At 40.1% G+C, this 20,467-nt stretch overlaps 1 long non-coding RNA gene across 1 annotated transcript; it reads right to left on the bottom strand.

Moving 5' to 3' along the window:
• Positions 1–4: 4 nt before the first annotated feature.
• On the bottom strand, positions 5–19,207 carry LOC138967244 (uncharacterized). The gene is made up of 4 exons (XR_011455883.1): positions 19,064–19,207; positions 12,726–12,880; positions 2,985–3,230; positions 5–716 (listed from the first exon to the last, which is right to left on the bottom strand). It is a non-coding gene; the product is annotated as an uncharacterized lncRNA (long non-coding RNA).
• Between the last annotated feature and the right edge of the window lie 1,260 nt (positions 19,208–20,467).

The raw sequence follows: 20,467 nt of genomic DNA, 5'->3' as shown, positions 1-20,467 counted from the left end.
AACGTCATGCTCAGAATTTTTTATTACTCTTGAAGGGTGCGTATGACGTGAAAAACTTATCAAACTTCGGTGTTCATCAATGCATCTTGATAAAATGCAATTTAACTAAAATTACTTGACATACAAGGTACTTATCCTGATCTTACAAACTGTTGTCAGTTCGGAATTTGTCATTGCAGGCGTTTTCACTTGACAACGTGGAATTGCTTCTTGTCAACGTTCTTGGTCAACTTTTTAATTTGTTCTTTTTGCATCATAGTTGCGACGTGGTGCTACTAGTAAGAGCGACACTTGTACGTGCACAGATAATTTTGCTTTTAAGTTATCATTCCTTACTTTTCTGATTGGATATTTTGTGCTTCTTTTTGTGAACATTATTTTGTGTGTGTGTACTGTTTGAAGATGTAAGACAAATGCAACACTCAAAGGAAAATAAATTTCCCCCAATTTAGTGCAGCATATGGTCCTATCTTCAAGGTCAGCGCAGAGGTGCGTTCCTTGAGGTAACCCGGAACCCCCCACTGGTCGCAAAACGGTTGTGTATTACGCTATTAACCCGATCTGTAATAAAGCCAACCAAACGTTCTCACGCCAGCCCTGTATGCATTGGCGTATATCTCGCACTGCCATCTCGTCAAGCCAGAGTAATTTGACCTGCATGCGGACAGCAAGTTGCTGTGGAACCTCTGGTCACAGGTTCGCCTGGAGGTCCCGGACTGAAACATGGGTGAGATCATCTTCCTATTATCTGCTTTCAAGCATGTTCATTACTCATTAGTAGGCGTCACTAGGCGGAAAATGCTGCTGCGAACTTAATTCATACAAAAAGGTACAGGTCCACCTCCCATTTGCTCGGAAACTTTATACAAAAATATAAAAAGGATAGGGCAAAGGCATCTTAAAGGACAGATCAATTGCATCCACTGAAATGGTCAAATTGTTAAAGCAAAACAAAAAAAAACAAGACAAGAAAGAAAGGGAAGCAGGAATGCACACGCGTGTTAGCTTTCCAGACACGTAGCCTAAACTATCAATAATTGTGACTTAAGGTGAGTGACTGGCTCTATAAAGCCAGGTTGCTCCGTCGGGTATCAGTCGACCATGATAATCTGGAAGTTTTTAACGGAAGCCTGTCAATGTGTAATTGATGCTGTACGGATTCAAGATCGCGGGTGGCACCTATGTCGAGAAGTAAGCGTTGTACGAAAACAGTGCCAGTACTGTAGCATAATTCAAATTGATATCAGCAATATGCGGGCATGACGTCGCTGGTCATAGACCATATCTACCATTAAAACGGCGTTCTTTGCCGACGATATTATTAACTTTGAGCTGTCCAAATAGTTAACAGAACTGAGAGTTTTGTTAGAGTATTAACTAATGGGGCATGTTCATTTTGTCTCAATTTCCCACGCAGTCAAGCTGACCCAACCTGTGAAGGAAAGTGACCACAAGTTTGAAGAGATTTAGCAAGAAACCCTCCTATTGTTTGTATTTGAGAGAGAGAGAGAGAGAGAGAGAGAGAGAGAGAGAGAGAGAGAGAGAGAGAGAGAGAGAGAGAGAGAGAGAGAGAGAGAGAGAGAGAGAGACGCAGAAGCATATAGTTTATTCATCAGGCCATTGAACAAAAAATTAACTTTGCATATCATTGCACTGAACAAGTTCACACACACGCAAAATGAAAATCGTACGATAATAAATACTAAAACAACATTACACGGCACTTAACTAAGAGGTTACGACTTCCCTTAACTTAAATGCTTTATACAAATATAAGGACACATTTCTGACGATAGTTTCTTTTGATGAGGCTAAGAGCAAACTTAGTCGGAAAAGGCTTGGCTTTTTATTATTTTAAATAGAATAAATTGTTCTCTTAGCTTGTTTAAATATTGGCAACACAATACAAAATGGATTTCATCTTCTTGATTTTCTTTACAAAGCGGACACATCAAATCATCGACATTATGTTGTTTTTGGTTTTTTTTATATCGGTGAGCATGCACAGTAATTTCTGAAATACTCAGACGAAACCTCGTCATAATAAATTTGAGATGCCTATCCATATTTAAAAAAAAAGGTAGGGTTTAATGTGATCATGTACAGTACAAAATGTCCGATAAACAACAAATCTTTCACTATTTTGTACATGATAGTCCCACTCTTACCATCTGCAGTCGACCAACCATTCCCTAAAAGCACGCAAAAGATCTTTGTAATTAACAACGCCCTGGTTCAACCACACACAACCAAAACCGTATTAATACAGTTTACAACGGACACTTGTGAAAAAAAACGGCCACAAGTTTGAAGAATGGCAAGAAACCCAGATATTGTTTGTACTAGAGAGAGAGAGAGAGAGAGAGAGAGAGAGAGAGAGAGAGAGAGAGAGAGAGAGAGAGAGAGAGAGAGAGAGAGAGAGAGAGAGAGAGAGGGAGGGAGAGAGAGAGAGAGAGGGAGGGAGGGAGAGAGAGACAGAGAGAGAGAGAGACAGACAGACAGACAGACAGACAGACAGACAGACAAACAGATATACATACATACATACATACATACATACATACCATACAGTTATTACAGAGAGAGAGAGAGAGAGAGAGAATGAGAGAGAGAGTGACAGAGAGAGAGACAGAGAGAGAGACAGAGAGAGAGAGAGAGAGAGAATATTAAGCTAAGCACGTATGTATATTGCTCGAAGATCGGATTCCGTGTCTAGATTGGAAGTAACCCGCAAGGGCCCATACATGCTGTGATGGGTTTCTTGTCCATCTTTTGAAGGTTTAAAAATATGTTGTGTGTGTGTTTAAGAATTAGAGTGACGTCAAAATCCAAAAGTGCACTCAGCAGTAAAATTAAATGCTTATTTTTTCAACAAAGAAATTACGAATTACTGATATAATATCAACAATACTTATTATTTAGTTGTGAAATACGTTTGGCCAAGTTTGTATGCAGGTGATAGCAAACTCCTGCTGTTCACTTACACCACTGTAGCAATCGCGCTGCGCGTTGCAGGCGGGGGTGAAGATACGCTCAAACTTTGTCAGCATTCCATAATTGGTGCAGCCGTCCGATCTGTAAAAAAGCCAACCAAACGTTCTCACGCCAGCCCTGTATGTATTGGCGTGTTCCTCGCACTGCCTTCTCGTCGAGCCAGAGTAATTTGACCTGCACGCGGACAGCAAGTTGCTGTGGAACCTCTGGTCACAGGTTCGCCTGGAGGTCCCAGACTGAAACATGGGTGAGATCATCTTCCTATTATCTGCTTTCAAGCATGTTCATTACTCATTAGTAGGCGTCACTAGGCGGAAAATGCTGCTGCGAACTTAATTCATACAAAAAGGTACAGGTCCACCTCCCATTTGCTCGGAAACTTTATACAAAAATATAACAAGTCGCGTAAGGCGAAAATACAATATTTAGTCAAGTAGCTGTCGAACTCGCAGAATGAAACTGAACGCAATGCCATTTTTCAGCAAGACCGTATACTCGTAGCATCGTCAGTCCACCGCTCATGGCAAAGGCAGTGAAATTGACAAGAAGAGCGGGGTAGTAGTTGCGCTAAGAAGGATAGCACGCTTTTCTGTACCTCTCTTTGTTTTAACTTTCTGAGCGTGTTTTTAATCCAAACATATCATATCTATATGTTTTTGGAATCAGGAACCGACAAGGAATAAGATGAAAGTGTTTTTAAATTGATTTGGACAATTTAATTTTCATAATAATTTTTATATATTTAATTTTCAGAGCTTGTTTTTAATCCGAATATAACATATTTATATGTTTTTGGAATCAGCAAATGATGGAGAATAAGATGAACGTAAATTTGGATCGTTTTATAAATTTTTATTTTTTTTTACAATTTTCAGATTTTTAATGACAAAAGTCATTAATTAATTTTTAAGCCACCAAGCTGAAATGCAATACCGAAGTCCGGGCTTCGTCGAAGATTACTTGACCAAAATTTCAACCAATTTGGTTGAAAAATGAGGGCGTGACAGTGCCGCCTCAACTTTCAAGAAAAGCCGGATATGACGTCATCAAAGACATTTATCAAAAAAATGAAAAAAACGTTCGGGGATTTCATACCCAGGAACTCTCATGTCAAATTTCATAAAGATCGGTCCAGTAGTTTAGTCTGAATCGCTCTACACACACACACAGACAGACAGACAGACAGACACACGCACATACACCACGACCCTCGTTTCGATTCCCCCTCGATGTTAAAATATTTAGTCAAAACTTGACTAAATATAAAAAGGATAGGGCAAAGGCATCTTAAAGGACAGATTAATTGCATCCACTGAAATGGTCAAATTGTTAAAGCAAAACAAAAATAAATATAAAAACAAGACAAGAAAGAAAGGGAAGCAGGAATGCACACGTGTGTTAGCTTTCCAGACACGTAGCCTAAACTATCAATAATTGTGACTTAAGGTGAGTGACTGGCTCTATAAAGCCAGGTTGCTCCGTCGGGTATCAGTCGACCATGATAATCTGGAAGTTTTTAACGGAAGCCTGTCAATGTGTAATTGATGCTGTACGGATTCAAGATCGCGGGTGGCACCAATGTCGAGAAGTAAGCGTTGTACGAAAACAGTGCCAGTACTGTGGCATAATTCAAATTGATATCAGCAATATGCGGGCATGACGTCGCTGGTCATAGACCATATCTACCATTAAAACGGCGTTCTTTGCCGACGATATTATTAACTTTGAGCTGTCCAAATAGTTAACAGAACTGAGAGTTTTGTTAGAGTATTAACTAATGGGGCATGTTCATTTTGTCTCAATTTCCCACGCAGTCAAGCTGACCCAACCTGTGAAGGAAAGTGACCACAAGTTTGAAGAGATTTAGCAAGAAACCCTCCTATTGTTTGTATTTGAGAGAGAGAGAGAGAGAGAGAGAGAGAGAGAGAGAGAGAGAGAGAGAGAGAGAGAGAGAGAGAGAGAGAGAGAGAGACGCAGAAGCATATAGTTTATTTATCAGGCCATTGCGAATTGCCCCTTATGAAGGAGTGTGAACAAAAAATTAACTTTGCATATCATTGCACTGAACAAGTTCACACACACGCAAAATGAAAATCGTACGATAATAAATACTAAAACAACATTACACGGCACTTAACTAAGAGGTTACGACTTCCCTTAACTTAAATGCTTTATACAAATATAAGGACACATTTCTGACGATAGTTTCTTTTGATGAGGCTAAGAGCAAACTTAGTCGGAAAAGGCTTGGCTTTTTATTATTTTAAATAGAATAAATTGTTCTCTTAGCTTGTTTAAATATTGGCAACACAATACAAAATGGATTTCATCTTCTTGATTTTCTTTACAAAGCGGACACATCAAATCATCGACATTATGTTGTTTTTGGTTTTTTTATATCGGTGAGCATGCACAGTAATTTCTGAAATACTCAGACGAAACCTCGTCATAATAAATTTGAGATGCCTATCCATATTTAAAAAAAACAAAACTTGACTAAATATAAAAAGGTAGGGTTTAATGTCATGTACAGTACAAAATGTCCGATAAACAACAAATCTTTCACTATTTTGTACATGATAGTCCCACTCTTACCATCTGCAGTCGACCAACCATTCCCTAAAAGCACGCAAAAGATCTTTGTAATTAACAACGCCCTGGTTCAACCACACACAACCAAAACCGTATTAATACAGTTTACAACGGACACTTGTGAAAGAAAACGGCCACAAGTTTGAAGAATGGCAAGAAACCCAGATATTGTTTGTACTAGAGGGAGAGAGAGAGAGAGAGAGAGAGAGAGAGAGAGAGAGAGAGAGGGAGGGAGAGAGAGACAGAGAGAGAGAGAGACAGACAGACAGACAGACAGACAAACAGATATACATACATACATACATACATACATACATACATACATACATACATACTGTCACGAAGTGGTTTGCATGTGAATTTATTATGCGTGTTCTGCCCTTTTGCACTGTCTCTACCCTTTCACACCAAACACTTCAAAAACAGAACTTGGGAGGATGCAGGCTCATTATTTCCTCAACCAAAACAACATACTTCTTCACTTTAAATACATCAATACGAACAACTTTTCAACACACAGTTCGCACAATCTTCCAGCTTTCACTCAAGGCATGTAAATACATATTATAACAATACTTTCTCAAATATAGATTAACGCACACAAGAAGGTACCAACAGACACTCACGAGTTCGTCTCACGGCTCACTGCATGTCGCCAGTTCACTTACTTGTCCCGCTGAATCGTCGTAGAATAATGAATTCAGATGCCAACACACAGAGATGCTAACACACACCTTTCGCTGAAGATGCCAACACACACCTTCCACTGAAGATGCCAACCCGCACCTTTCACTGAAGATGCCAACACACATCTCATGGAAGATGCCCACACACACCTTCCAGGTTTCTCCCCGAGAAACCCTTCCGCCCGTAGCGGAAACAACCGTCGTCAGCTACGACCGGTCTCGATGAAGACTCCACTCGTCTAGTCATCTGCGCAGAGGTGGTCCCTTGCTTCCACCGTCGTCTAGCGCTTCTCTCGTGTAAGGTCCCTCCCTTATACGCCATGGAAATCCCTCATGGAAACTCCTAAAGAATTTAACCAAGTCTTAATACAACATTCTCTAAAACCATCTCTTCTTCCAAACGTTCATGTACCACTCATACATTCTCGTTCATTCCACGTTCACATTCCGTACAGATTCAATATCCAAACTAACACTTAATCAATGAATAACACTCCCCATACAAAGCATGACCGTCTTAAACATAACATAAATGCGTAGCCATTATGTTCAAGAAATTCCCCATGAAAAACCGTGAAACAATTACATCAAGAATTCTCTCAACGCTTCACACTAAGATTGGGTGCACTTTATACACACTAACCTTTACGCTCCAGCTATGTATTCCAACGTCAATAATATACAACATAGTAAATCATTTACCTTAAGAGACCCGTCTCTTGAAAGAGTACTTGTTCCCAGAACAAGTCTGACACACGCTGAACAACCTTCCCGGTTGGAAATCTCACACGCTGTGACGTTATTTACCTCAGACCAGCTACATGTCTCAAACACAACTCACATCAAGCTAAGCCAGTTTTGCGTGCAACACCCGAAACACGTGAATAACGCCAGTCCGGTCAGCTACCCTCGCCTGTACAACATTTAGGGAGGTTAAAAACACGACGTGGTTTCACCTCACAAATATGCTACTCACATCTTTGTGACATCCCCCTTCCCGGGGAAAAAAGAAAATTCTTGAGTTTTCTTTTGATCAAAACAACCTTCTTTTTCCACGCATCCCATAAACATGTGGTATGCTCTGATCTCCGAATGATCTGGACAAAATGTCTGTCAACGTATTCCTGTCTCATGCTATTGGATGAACCTCGAATGCTAATTCTTGCCGTTAAAGACACCACCGCATCACATGTTTTGAAAATTTCATCCATCTTTCCAAACACCTGCTTCATTTCATCCTTTTGACCATCTGTCAAACCAGGATCAAAAACAATATCTCTGACTGTCTCTTCCTTCCCCTTAGGCAATGTAGGTAACGGCAACGTTTTCCTCTCCTCAGTCAGAGGTAACACTGCAACATTTGCCTCTCCACATTTACTTGGGAAAACATCATGACTGCCCCAGTCAGACCTCAGTGGAATGCTTTCGCGATATCCACTACTTACTTCCTCAACATCAACAACTTTCTCTGCACAAACTGCATACTTCTCATCCTCTCGTGACACACTCAACACCTCTTTCAATGTCTCATCTTCTCTCAGCAAACTTTTCAGATCCTCCTCGTTAACCGACACATCAGGAGTAACCACATTTTTCAATGGCACCGGGGAATCCTCCAGTTTCTTTTTGGCTTTTGCCCTACTCGTACCACACACGACCTTCTCAAGTACCACCTCTTCAGTGATTTTCTTGTGACTTACATCAGCACACAATCCAACACCCTGCGTATTCCCAAGGAATAAATCTACTCTGGGTACCACACCCCGAAGATTACCTATCACTAGGTCAGCGACTGGGTCTGTGAGCACACAACATTTCAACTTTCCCTGAAAATATGGGGTATCGACAACCACTTCCGCCAATGAATACAAATCAATCCGTCCACTAAAACCCTTCACTTTTTGAACCTCTCCCTTTATGTACTGGCTTGGTAAGACCAACGACTTCCTTACCCCAGCTACATTAGCTCCTGTGTCTCTCAGTACTGAAACTTGCTTCCCATTAACGAGACCTTCCGCTAATGGCAACGACCCGAATGCTGCCGAGCTTACCAACACTCCAGCGTCCTGACAATCCGCTACCGACTTGGCTGAATATGCTACCTGAATACATTCTCTAGCGTAATGGCCAAACTGCCCACATCTGTAACATGTGTCCTGATTCTGCTGTTCAGTACCTGTACCTCTAGAACTTCCTTGCTGCCATCCTCTTCTACCCGGCCTACGATCATCTCCTCTGCCTTGAAACCTGGTATTTCTGCTCATCCCCTCTTGTCTTCTGCCACTATCACCTTGACCTCGATTGTAAGGCTGACCCGATCCACGATTCTGATTGAACGCTACGTTTCCAGTTCCCAAAGGAGTTACTTGACTCTTTCTGGCCAAACATTTATTCGGATGTGCTGATTTGTACATTTCTGCGCTAGCAATCATGTCTTTTGAATTTTTACAATCACGTTCTTTCAAAAAGACTGCCAAATCAGTGCATACACTGGTAAGAATCTGTTCACACAACACAAAATCAAACAACGCTTCATATGATGTCTCTATATCCGACAACCTCAACCAACGGTTGAACAAATGCGTCATCCTTGTTACGTATGTGCCAAAACTTTCATCAGCCTCTGGCTTCGTACTGCGAAATTTCTCCCGAAATCCCTCTCGAGTGCACTGAAACTTCTTCAATAACTCTTTCTTCAAGTCTTCATACGACAAAGTACCCGTTGAAAACAATGAATGAAACAACGACAAAGCTCCACCTTCCAGATAAGCTGATAAGTATGTAGCCCACTCTGAATCATTCCATTTGTTCGCCTTTGCATGCGTTTCAAATCTGAACAAGAAACTGTCAATGTCATCTTTATCTTCCTTGAACATGGGGAGTTTTGGGTACTGGGGCCTAATGCTGGGACCTGATCTTCCACCTGCATTTCCACCCGTACTTTGCTCTGCTTTCTTAAACTCCAAATCCATTCTCCTCGCTTCAGTATCTGCTTCTAGCCTCTTTGCATCTAATTCCCTATTTGCCTCAATTTGTAACCTTTTTGTCTCAGCCTCTACTTCTAATCTTTTTGTCTCAGCCTCAGTTTCTAATCTTTTTGTCTCAGCCTCAGTTTCTAATCTTTTTGCTTCAACCTCAGCTTCAGCTGCTACTTTCTTTGCTTCCCTTTCCTGACTTCTCTCTTCTCTATCCACCTGATCCTGGGCAAACTTAAACAAAGCTTCTGCCTTTAACCCATGCTTCTCTCCCAATGTCAAATAATCAGCATATGTCTTACCACCAGTATCACTAGTCTCTGCCATCTTTACAATGTCAAAATATCAAAGTAATCTCAAAGTAATACAATGGATCAAGTAACACAAGTTCACAAAATTGTTTTAAGTATCAAAAAGTTGTATCATACACCAGTTTCTCGCAATACTAAACACACACGAAAGAGTATCATAAAATACTAAACTAACAGAAATCTTGTGCCTTTTTAAAAACAATCCTCAAATTGTTTACTACTTAACTATTTACACAACCAGTCTCAAAAAATAAACAATAAACTTAATAGAGTTCAAAAACAATATATATAATTTAGAAAATATCAGATTAAACAATTAATAACAGCTTCAAACCTTGTCAATCAATGTCAAACTTAAACTAACAACTTTAAAACATCAACAACAACAAAAATAAAAAATAAATTAACTGGAAATTTCAAAGTTTCTCAAACCCAAATAACACACTTTAAATGAAAATTTCAATTCCACACACCACTAACCAGCGTCAGATCCTTTAAGGAAAATCAATCGCCCGAGCAAAACCAAAACAAAATTTAAATGTTCACACAACAACAACAACCAAACAAAAAATTTACCCAAAATTTTGTCTTAAGTACAAATGTTTACAAATTATTACTAACCACAAAATTTTTTTTTAAAAAAAACCACAAAACTTTCCCCAAACCAACAACTAAATATCAAACACTAGTATAGGGGAGATAATCACCCTACATACAAAACAATAACAATAATAAACAAAACACTTTTCAAGCCACACAACTAAAAAAAAAAGTCCAAACAAAAAAAACCACAATTTCAGAATTTATACACACAAAAAAAATGGCACACCCTATACTATTTTATTTAAAATAAGCCTGCACCTCAACGACAACAATCATACACAACAATCAATCCAAGATAGAATCTAAGAAAAATAGTTTTTAAAAAAAACTTATAGGAAAGGGAGCTAGAATTTAGATAGAAAGATAGATGATAAATACACAGAACAGGAAGCAAACAGAAACTAAGGCCCTCTCTACGTACGAACTATACAACTACGTAGACCCCTAGAGCTGGAGAGGGGGTGTCCAATAACATACACATAAACAAACTCACTACAACACGCAAAGTATCAACGTATTTATATTTAGCTACCCTGTAAGCACTTCTTTATCAACCACAATTTCTCAATTCTGTTCTACTGAAAGGGAAGCAACTGCTTTCTAACTACCACAAAAATCTATCCTTAGAAACAAAAACCTATTTAGGGCTAAATCGGGGTCACCACTGTCACGAAGTGGTTTGCATGTGAATTTATTATGCGTGTTCTGCCCTTTTGCACTGTCTCTACCCTTTCACACCAAACACTTCAAAAACAGAACTTGGGAGGATGCAGGCTCATTATTTCCTCAACCAAAACAACATACTTCTTCACTTTAAATACATCAATACGAACAACTTTTCAACACACAGTTCGCACAATCTTCCAGCTTTCACTCAAGGCATGTAAATACATATTATAACAATACTTTCTCAAATATAGATTAACGCACACAAGAAGGTACCAACAGACACTCACGAGTTCGTCTCACGGCTCACTGCATGTCGCCAGTTCACTTACTTGTCCCGCTGAATCGTCGTAGAATAATGAATTCAGATGCCAACACACAGAGATGCTAACACACACCTTTCGCTGAAGATGCCAACACACACCTTCCACTGAAGATGCCAACCCGCACCTTTCACTGAAGATGCCAACACACATCTCATGGAAGATGCCCACACACACCTTCCAGGTTTCTCCCCGAGAAACCCTTCCGCCCGTAGCGGAAACAACCGTCGTCAGCTACGACCGGTCTCGATGAAGACTCCACTCGTCTAGTCATCTGCGCAGAGGTGGTCCCTTGCTTCCACCGTCGTCTAGCGCTTCTCTCGTGTAAGGTCCCTCCCTTATACGCCATGGAAATCCCTCATGGAAACTCCTAAAGAATTTAACCAAGTCTTAATACAACATTCTCTAAAACCATCTCTTCTTCCAAACGTTCATGTACCACTCATACATTCTCGTTCATTCCACGTTCACATTCCGTACAGATTCAATATCCAAACTAACACTTAATCAATGAATAACACTCCCCATACAAAGCATGACCGTCTTAAACATAACATAAATGCGTAGCCATTATGTTCAAGAAATTCCCCATGAAAAACCGTGAAACAATTACATCAAGAATTCTCTCAACGCTTCACACTAAGATTGGGTGCACTTTATACACACTAACCTTTACGCTCCAGCTATGTATTCCAACGTCAATAATATACAACATAGTAAATCATTTACCTTAAGAGACCCGTCTCTTGAAAGAGTACTTGTTCCCAGAACAAGTCTGACACACGCTGAACAACCTTCCCGGTTGGAAATCTCACACGCTGTGACGTTATTTACCTCAGACCAGCTACATGTCTCAAACACAACTCACATCAAGCTAAGCCAGTTTTGCGTGCAACACCTGAAACACGTGAATAACGCCAGTCCGGTCAGCTACCCTCGCCTGTACAACATTTAGGGAGGTTAAAAACACGACGTGGTTTCACCTCACAAATATGCTACTTACATCTTTGTGACACATACATACATACATACAGTTATTACAGAGAGAGAGAGAGAGAGAGAGAGAGAGAGAGAGAGAGAGAGAGAGAGAGAGAGAATGGGAGAGAGATAATGGGAGAGAGATAATGAGAGAGAGAGAATGAGAGAGAGAGTGACAGAGAGAGAGACAGAGAGAGACAGAGAGAGAGAGACAGAGAGAGAGAGAGAGAGAGAGAGAGAGAGAGAGAGAGAGAGAGAGAGAGAGAGAGAGAGAGAATATTAAGCTAAGCACGTATGTATATTGCTCGAAGATCGGATTCCGTGTCTAGATTGGAAGTAACCCGCAAGGGCCCATACATGCTGTGATGGGTTTCTTGTCCATCTTTTGAAGGTTTAAAAATATGTTGTGTGTGTGTTTAAGAATTAGAGTGACGTCAAAATCCAAAAGTGCACTCAGCAGTAAAATTAAATGCTTATTTTTTCAACAAAGAAATTACGAATTACTGATATAATATCAACAATACTTATTATTTAGTTGTGAAATACGTTTGGCCAAGTTTGTATGCAGGTGATAGCAAACTCCTGCTGTTCACTTACACGACTGTAGCAATCGTCATGCGCGTTGCAGGCGGGGGTGAAGATACGCTCAAACTTTGTCAGCATTCCATAATTGGTGCAGCCGTCAGAGCCGTCGACTCTCCACACAGCCATACACAGCAAACTCAGAAGGATAAGGATGCGCATCTTGAAACCTGCACATACCATGTTTATGATTTCCCATTCCAAAGTTTCACTTGATTATGACTGGTGTAAATATCTTAGTCCTGTAAACACATTTTGCATTTTCTTGACGATCGTTGTCCTACACCGATGCCCAGACATGCTTAAAGGCACAGTAAGCCTCCCGTAAACCATCACAGATACTGTCAGGCTTTTACACACAGTACAAACACCCTTCCATTTGAACGCTCACCAAACGGGAACATCCTAGGTGCCCTACGTAAAGAGGTCAAAGAGCGAGCAATTTTCAAAGAATTTATTTTTGCGTGGTTTATCTTACCCCGGAGCCATCGTGAACCCGTGTGATCCAGTTTCCCTTTTTCACAATGCAGTCGTCAGTTTGTAATTTGAATGGGGCTCGCTGTGAGCTTATCTGCAATAGCACGTTATGTACCTCTGACTTTTCACGAAACAAACGAATGTGATTCATAAGAACTCTAGCGATGGCTTTTGACTGCCTATAAACCGCCGTCTGTTACGCTCACCAAACGGGAACATCCTAGGTGCCCTACGTAAAGAGCGAGCAATTTTCAAAGAATTTATTTTTGCGTGGTTTATCTTACCCCGGAGCCATCGTGAACCCGTGTGATCCAGTTTCCCTTTTTCACAATGCAGTCGTCAGTTTGTAATTTGAATGGGGCTCGCTGTGAGCTTATCTGCAATAGCACGTTATGTACCTCTGACTTTTCACGAAACAAACGAATGTGATTCATAAGAACTCTAGCGATGGCTTTTGACTGCCTATAAACCGCCGTCTGCTACGAAAATCACGACCTTGCGTGACCCTGCTTTCGGGCTTTTCAAACTTTCAAAACTTCGAATTGTACTGATCTTGTCTTGATGAAAAAAGAATTCTTTTATGATTTAAGAATGTTTGTGTAACAAGCTGAGAATTTATTATTTAGATTTTAAAAGTTAGGTCTAGCGCCAAAACGCACCACGGTCCGAATCATTCTGATAATCATCACTCCACGGCTATCGCCAGTTGAAGGGAAGTAACTCATTTTTGACCTGAGTTCAGGATGGGTCCGATTGAGATGGAGACAATCCGAACAAATATTTCTTTGTAAATTGGTCGCTCTTTACGTAGGGCACCTGGGATGTTCCCGTTCGGTGAGTGTTCAAATGGAAGGGTGTTTGTACTGTGTATAATAGCCTGACAGTATCTGTGATGGTTTACGAGAGGCTTACTGTCCGGGCGTGATTTCCGGTATCAAAACAGCCGTCCAGCACCAAAACGAGGCGCCATTGTTGTACAAGCCCAAGTCCACGAAAATAAATTCTTTGAAAATTTCTCACGCTCGACAGAAAGCAGCCAGGATGTTTCCGTTCGGTGAGCGTTCAAATGGAAGTATGCTTGTCCGGTATGTAGACGCTCTGGGAGCTCTGTGATAGTTTACGGGAGGCTTACTGTGCCTTTAAATTGGTCGCAGTGTGTTTTCAGAGGGATTGGAAAACAGCATGAACGTTCCTTTTTACATTTAGTCAAGTTTTGACTAAATGTTTTAACATAGAGGGGGAATCGAGACGAGGGTCGTTGTGTATGTGTGTGTGTGTGTGTGTGTGTGTGTGTGTGTGTGTGTGTGTGTCTGTGTGTGTGTGTGTCTGTGCGTGTGTGTGTGTAGAGCGATTCAGACTAAACTACTGGACCGATCTTTATGAAATTTGACATGAGAGTTCCTGGGAATGATATCCCCGGATGTTTTTTCATTTGTTTGATAAATACCTTTGATGACGTCATATCCGGCTTTTTGTAAAAGTTGAGGCGGCACTGTCACACCCTCATTTTTCAATCAAATTGATTGAAATTTTGGCAAAGCAATCTTCGACGAAGGCCGGACTTTGGTATTGCATTTCAGCTTGGTAGCTTAAAAACTAATGAATGAGTTTGGTCATTAAAAATCGGAAACTTGTAATTAAAATTATATTTTTTATTAAACGATCCAAAAACAATTTCATCTTATTCTTCGTCATTTTCTGATTCCAAAAACATATGCATATGTTATATTTGGATTACAAACAAGCTCTGAAAATTAAAAATATAAAAATTATGATTAAAATTGAATTTCCGAAATCGATTTAAAAACAATTTTATCGTATTCCTTGTCGGTCCCTGATTCTAAAAACATATAGATATGATATGTTTGGATTAAAAACAAACTCAGTAAGCTAAAAAGAATAGACATACAGAAAAGCGTGTTATCCTGCTCAGCGCGACCACTACCGCACTATTGTGCATGGCTTGTCGATTTCACTGCCTTTGCCACGAGCGGTTGACTGACGAAACTACGAGTATGTGGTCTTGGTGAAAAAAGCAGTGCGTTTAGTTTCATTCTGTGAGTTCGACAGCTTGACTAAATGTTGTTATTTCGCCTTACGCGACTTGTTTTTCTTGTGTTTACAAGATTAGCACATTTATGCAACTGGTCATACTCAAATGAAACTTTGGCAGTACTTGTATTAGTCATTTGTCTGTATGCATTCGAAGTCATGACTTCTTTTTGGCTGTAACTGAACAAAGCTGTTACGGATTTCAAAACAATTTTTGGAAAATTGCACTACATCAGAAGACATACCCGTAATGATCCAATATTTTACATGAAATACTTCTCGTATGTAGGAATAAACTCCTAGAAGATTCAAAGCAATTCAGTGGGCAATTGCTGAAATACAGAGCTTTTTGTCATGGTACCCCGCAACACTGACACGAAAACTTCCCGTTTTCAACACCTGCATAAGTAGAAATGGCATAACACAAGAATCACGCAAGATAGCTAACACAAAATAACCTGTTTAGGACATATAATCAACTTGAAGTTTTCCAAGCTGTGCCTACGTGCTTTTTTGTCGATCTTTTAATTGATACCTTACATTTTGGGCAGATCGATTTTTAGGGTACCTATATTCTAGCGGCGGTCATGTGTATCCTTAGCGGAATATGACTTTATTCAGTTATTCTGCAGAAAAAAAGGAACGTTGGAGAAAAAACTTTATTTACACCAAAAAACTTTTTTTCTCCAGCATTTCTGAATAATGTCATCATCCGCCGAAGCATATTTTTTTTCTGCAGAAAAACATTTTAATGCAGTAAAATTAAAATCAAGAATGCTGCAGTAAAACGGTGATGCTGTTTTACTGGAGAAAAACTGTTTACACTTTTTCTGCAGCATTTTGTACTTGCTCATATTGGAGACGTGAGATTCCCCTCTATTTAGAGACGGACTTGTCCAAAATCAAGTTACTTAGAAAACACTGAGCGCTATGACGATAAACTATCACGAGAAGACAAATACACTCAAGTGAAGGTAATGAAGGTGTCAGATGTGTTGTTGTGTAAATTAGGGCAGCATTGGCCATTGAGATGCGCTACTACAATCACCAGCTGGTGTAACGACCGGCCACTACTCAGCTCTACTTCGCCTAAGCCGAAATTTCTTTGTTCGCTGACCGCTTCAGTGGGCCGACACGCGTCTGATAAGCATGCAGTGCCGTGTTACGTATGGCCGTGTTTTCGGCTCACCTGTTGAGTGTCGTACTGGCCTGAGTTGGGGTTGGGATGTCAAAGAATTGATTGTGTGCACGCGCCTATCCCCCACCCTTCACACACTCACCATCGCGCACACATATACCAGACACATAGATAGAATGTATGTCTCTGCATATACTCAGTGACACACAAATGCACACATACACAATGTCACACACAGTGACAAACACACTCAAGTTAAAACACACACACACACACACACACACACACACACACACACATACTGTCAGAGGAGACTGAAATAACCGTCTCTATATTGCATCACCCAGACATTCCGAATGAATGGATGGGAGTGAATGACCCCTGACACGCTTTTTGATTGGTCCACTGTGGAGTGAGTGGAGCAAGCTATTATATCCCGGGGGGAGACGGGTACAAACGCTACTTTACAAGAACGTTGGTTTTTCCCCAGAAAAACTGTCACAGATTATTCTGAAAAAAACGTTAATCGCAATAATGCTGCAGAAAAACATATAAACACTATATGCTGCAGAAAAAACTATTTTGCTGCAGAAAAAAACGATGCTTCGGCGGTTGATGACATTATTCAGAAATGCTTTTTTTCTCCAGCATTTCTGTTTTTCTGCAGAATAACTGAATAAAGTCATAATCCGCTAAGGATACTTGTAACCCCATTAAAAGAAATCTTTGATCCAAAGAGTGTGCGAGATAGCCAAGTGAAATGCCTTTAATGGCAAACGAAAGTTGGAATGACATGACACGGGAATAAATGTTTTAGTGGGCTATTTGTTGCAATATTTTTGTTATTGGATAATCTGTACAGTTTTAACATGATATTGACTATCAAACATATGTCTACCTGGGCACCAGGCTCTGGGGACCCGCTGCCGATCTACAGACGACTGCGGACTTCTTGGCAGCCACCGAACTGAGGATTTAACGGCCATAACATCGAACGCAGAAGAAGAAGAAACATGTCTGACCTGACAAATTCATGCTTAATATTGTTTCTTGTTAATAATTCTATCCAACAGACAAACAATGAACCTATCTCAAAATCGTCGATGAAACTCGCTATGGGTCAACGTACTGTAAATGCAACGTTTTGTGTTGTCAACAATTAAACGTTCGAATAACCTACAAGTCTTATTCTTTTTATTTGTCTGCTACACATCTGGCACTGGAGCTTGACAAGAACGGACCCGAGTTAATGACATCCGACACCGACACATGCGCAGCCTGGCGGTGACCTTACGATTGATTTTCTTATGCTGATATGACGAAGTCACCGAGACAGACTTCTTTTTCGAAATTCTTTGTCAGTTCATGGGAGAAGTGACAACATGTTTTACGTGACGACATGCTTCGCATTATGACGTCTTCGCCAAGTTCTTTCGCTCATGGCGCCAAAAATGTCACTTTTATATGGAATACAGGTCCAAGAAGAGAAGTCTTGGTTTGTTCAGTCAGTGACGTTTGTAATTGAAGCTTTCAATCGTCCCTTCGGCTTCATCGACCGGCCAAAATGCACAAACTGCTGTCCTTTTGCCGCTGTTCCTTGTTTTGCCTTTTTACATTTAGTCAAGTTTTGACTAAATGTTTTAACGTAGAGGGGTGAATCGAGACGAGGGTCGTGGTGTGTGTGTGTGTGTGTGTGTGTGTGTGTGTGTGTGTGTGTGTGTGTGTGTGTTTGTGTGTGTGTGTGTGTGTGTGTGTGTAGAGCGATTCAGAGAAAACTACTGGACCGATCTTCATGAAACTTGACATGAGAGATCCTGAGTATGGTATCTCCAGACTTTTCATTTTTTCGATAAATGTCTTTGATGACGTCATATCCGGCTTTTCGTGAAAGTTGAGGCGGCACTGTCACGCTCTCATTTTTCAACCAAATTGGTTGAAATTTTGGTCAAGTAATCTTCGACGAAGCCCGGACTTTGGTATTGTATTTCAGCTTGGAGGCTTAAAAGCTAATCAATGAGTTTGCTCACTAAAGTTGTCATCAAAATTGAATTTTCGCAAACAAATTTAAAATTGATTGCATCGTATTCTTCATCACATTCTGAATCTAAAAATATATACATATGTCATGTTTACTCTTAAAATGTGATCACAATTAACGAAAATAGATTAATTAATCTTACGATTAAAATTTAAGAAATCGATCCAAAAATGATTTCATGTTATTCTTTATCATTTCCTGATTCCAAAAACATATAGATATGATAGGTTGTATTCAAAACAAGCTCAGAAAGTTAACAAGAATACAGAAAAGCGCGCTTTCCTGCTTAGCACAATACGCTACCGCGCTAATCTGGCGTGTCAATATCACTACGTTTTGCACGTGGGAGGTGAGCGATTTCCTTCACGCGGGGATTGACGAAGCTGTACTGTCTTGGTGAAAAAATACAGTGCGTTCAGTTTCATCCCGTGAGTTCGACAGCTTGACTTGTTTTTACTTAACTGACAATGTTGTAACGGCATCAAAAAAGACTGCTCTAGCACACGGGTTTAGTCAAAGATTACCTAAGAAACAGACGAGCACAATAAGAACAGTTAACTTAAGTACATTGCAGTTCTTGTCTAATACATTCCATGTAAAGGTTTTCAGGCAATATAGTGAATAAAAGAAACAAAAAAGACAACTTACGATTCCTTGAGACCCAGGGTGGTTCAATAAAAAGCATTACCGAGACCCACTATTTATAGCAAACTAGTTTATTTGATGATTGGCATCGATAACAAATATCACACCCAACACCACGTTTTAGCACGACTTGAAACAGGACATACATACATTTCATTCTTCCTCTTTGCAAACGTGGGCGTATACACGCACACTTAAAGGCAGAGTCACTGTTTGTACACCAAGAACATTCTTCCACTTGATCACTTACCAACAATGTACAGCCTGGCTGGTTCCTCTCTGGAGTCTGAATCTTTTGTCGAATCAATTTAGTAGCTGAGACCTATACCAATCTGCGAAATGAATTCAAGAAAAAAATCCTGTGCTAGTATACAAAAGAGGAAGCTAGACTGTTGATGTTTGATATGTATCCAAGTGCAAAACATGGTCCTATCCCATGTTGAATCATGGAGCGGACTTGGATGTTGCCCAACTTGTTTCCATTGGAAAAATGTATGTTTAACAAACAAAGAACAATAAAAATACGTAAACAAACAGCAATTATAACACTATACTAGGTACGACATATCGAACGAAAAGATTGGTTGCAAACGAGAAAACATAAAAACTATTGGATGAACAATGTACAAAATATCAAATGCAAAAATTAATTGAGTACGTTAAGTTTAGCGAAGGTGGAAAGCGCAGGGGGTAGACGAGTCCTTGCGTGTGTGCGTGCGTGCGTGCGTGCGTACGTGTGCGCGCGTATGAGCGTGTGTGTATATATACAAAATCAAAGTTGTGAAAGAAACAACTGAAAGTCAGCAGAGAATTTCTTCCGAGATTTAAAAAATCTCTTAGCAGATCAAATGAGAGAGAAAAAGAAAATTAATGTCCCTTCACAGATAGCCTATTGGAAACATCAGACCCCAGCTAACCCCCGAAGGTATATATTATATTATTACACCCCCGGTATAGGGGTGTGTATAGGTTTCACTCGATGTGTTTGTTTGTTTGTTTGTTTGTTTGTTTGTGTTCGCATATAGATCTCAAGAATGAACGGACCGATCGTCACCAAACTTGGTGAACAGGTTCTATACATTCCTGAGACGGTCCTTACAAAAATTGGGACCAGTCAAACACACGGTTAGGGAGTTATTGGTGGATTAAAATTATACAAGGACTTATAGAGGCACATCTTAATGGTCAAAGGGAAATAACCATTCTCACTCAGTCACTGCCACCAACTGAGAAGGTTATTTCCCTTTGACGGGGGTGTTTTTCCTACCTCTAAGGAATTTCTTGTTATTATTATTTTCAGATTAGTGTGTCCGATTAGTTTGGGTGTAAAAGCGGGTTGAAAACAAATGTCTGATCAGCTCCTTTAAACACGCCGGCGTCCATAATCTGAATGCAATTGTGTGTGCT

Source organism: Littorina saxatilis, linkage group LG5 (genome assembly GCF_037325665.1).
Source record: "Littorina saxatilis isolate snail1 linkage group LG5, US_GU_Lsax_2.0, whole genome shotgun sequence".
In the NCBI taxonomy this organism is placed as follows: domain Eukaryota; kingdom Metazoa; phylum Mollusca; class Gastropoda; order Littorinimorpha; family Littorinidae; genus Littorina; species Littorina saxatilis.
Note: the sequence above shows the minus strand (reverse complement) of the source record. Positions and strands in the feature narration are given on the sequence as shown.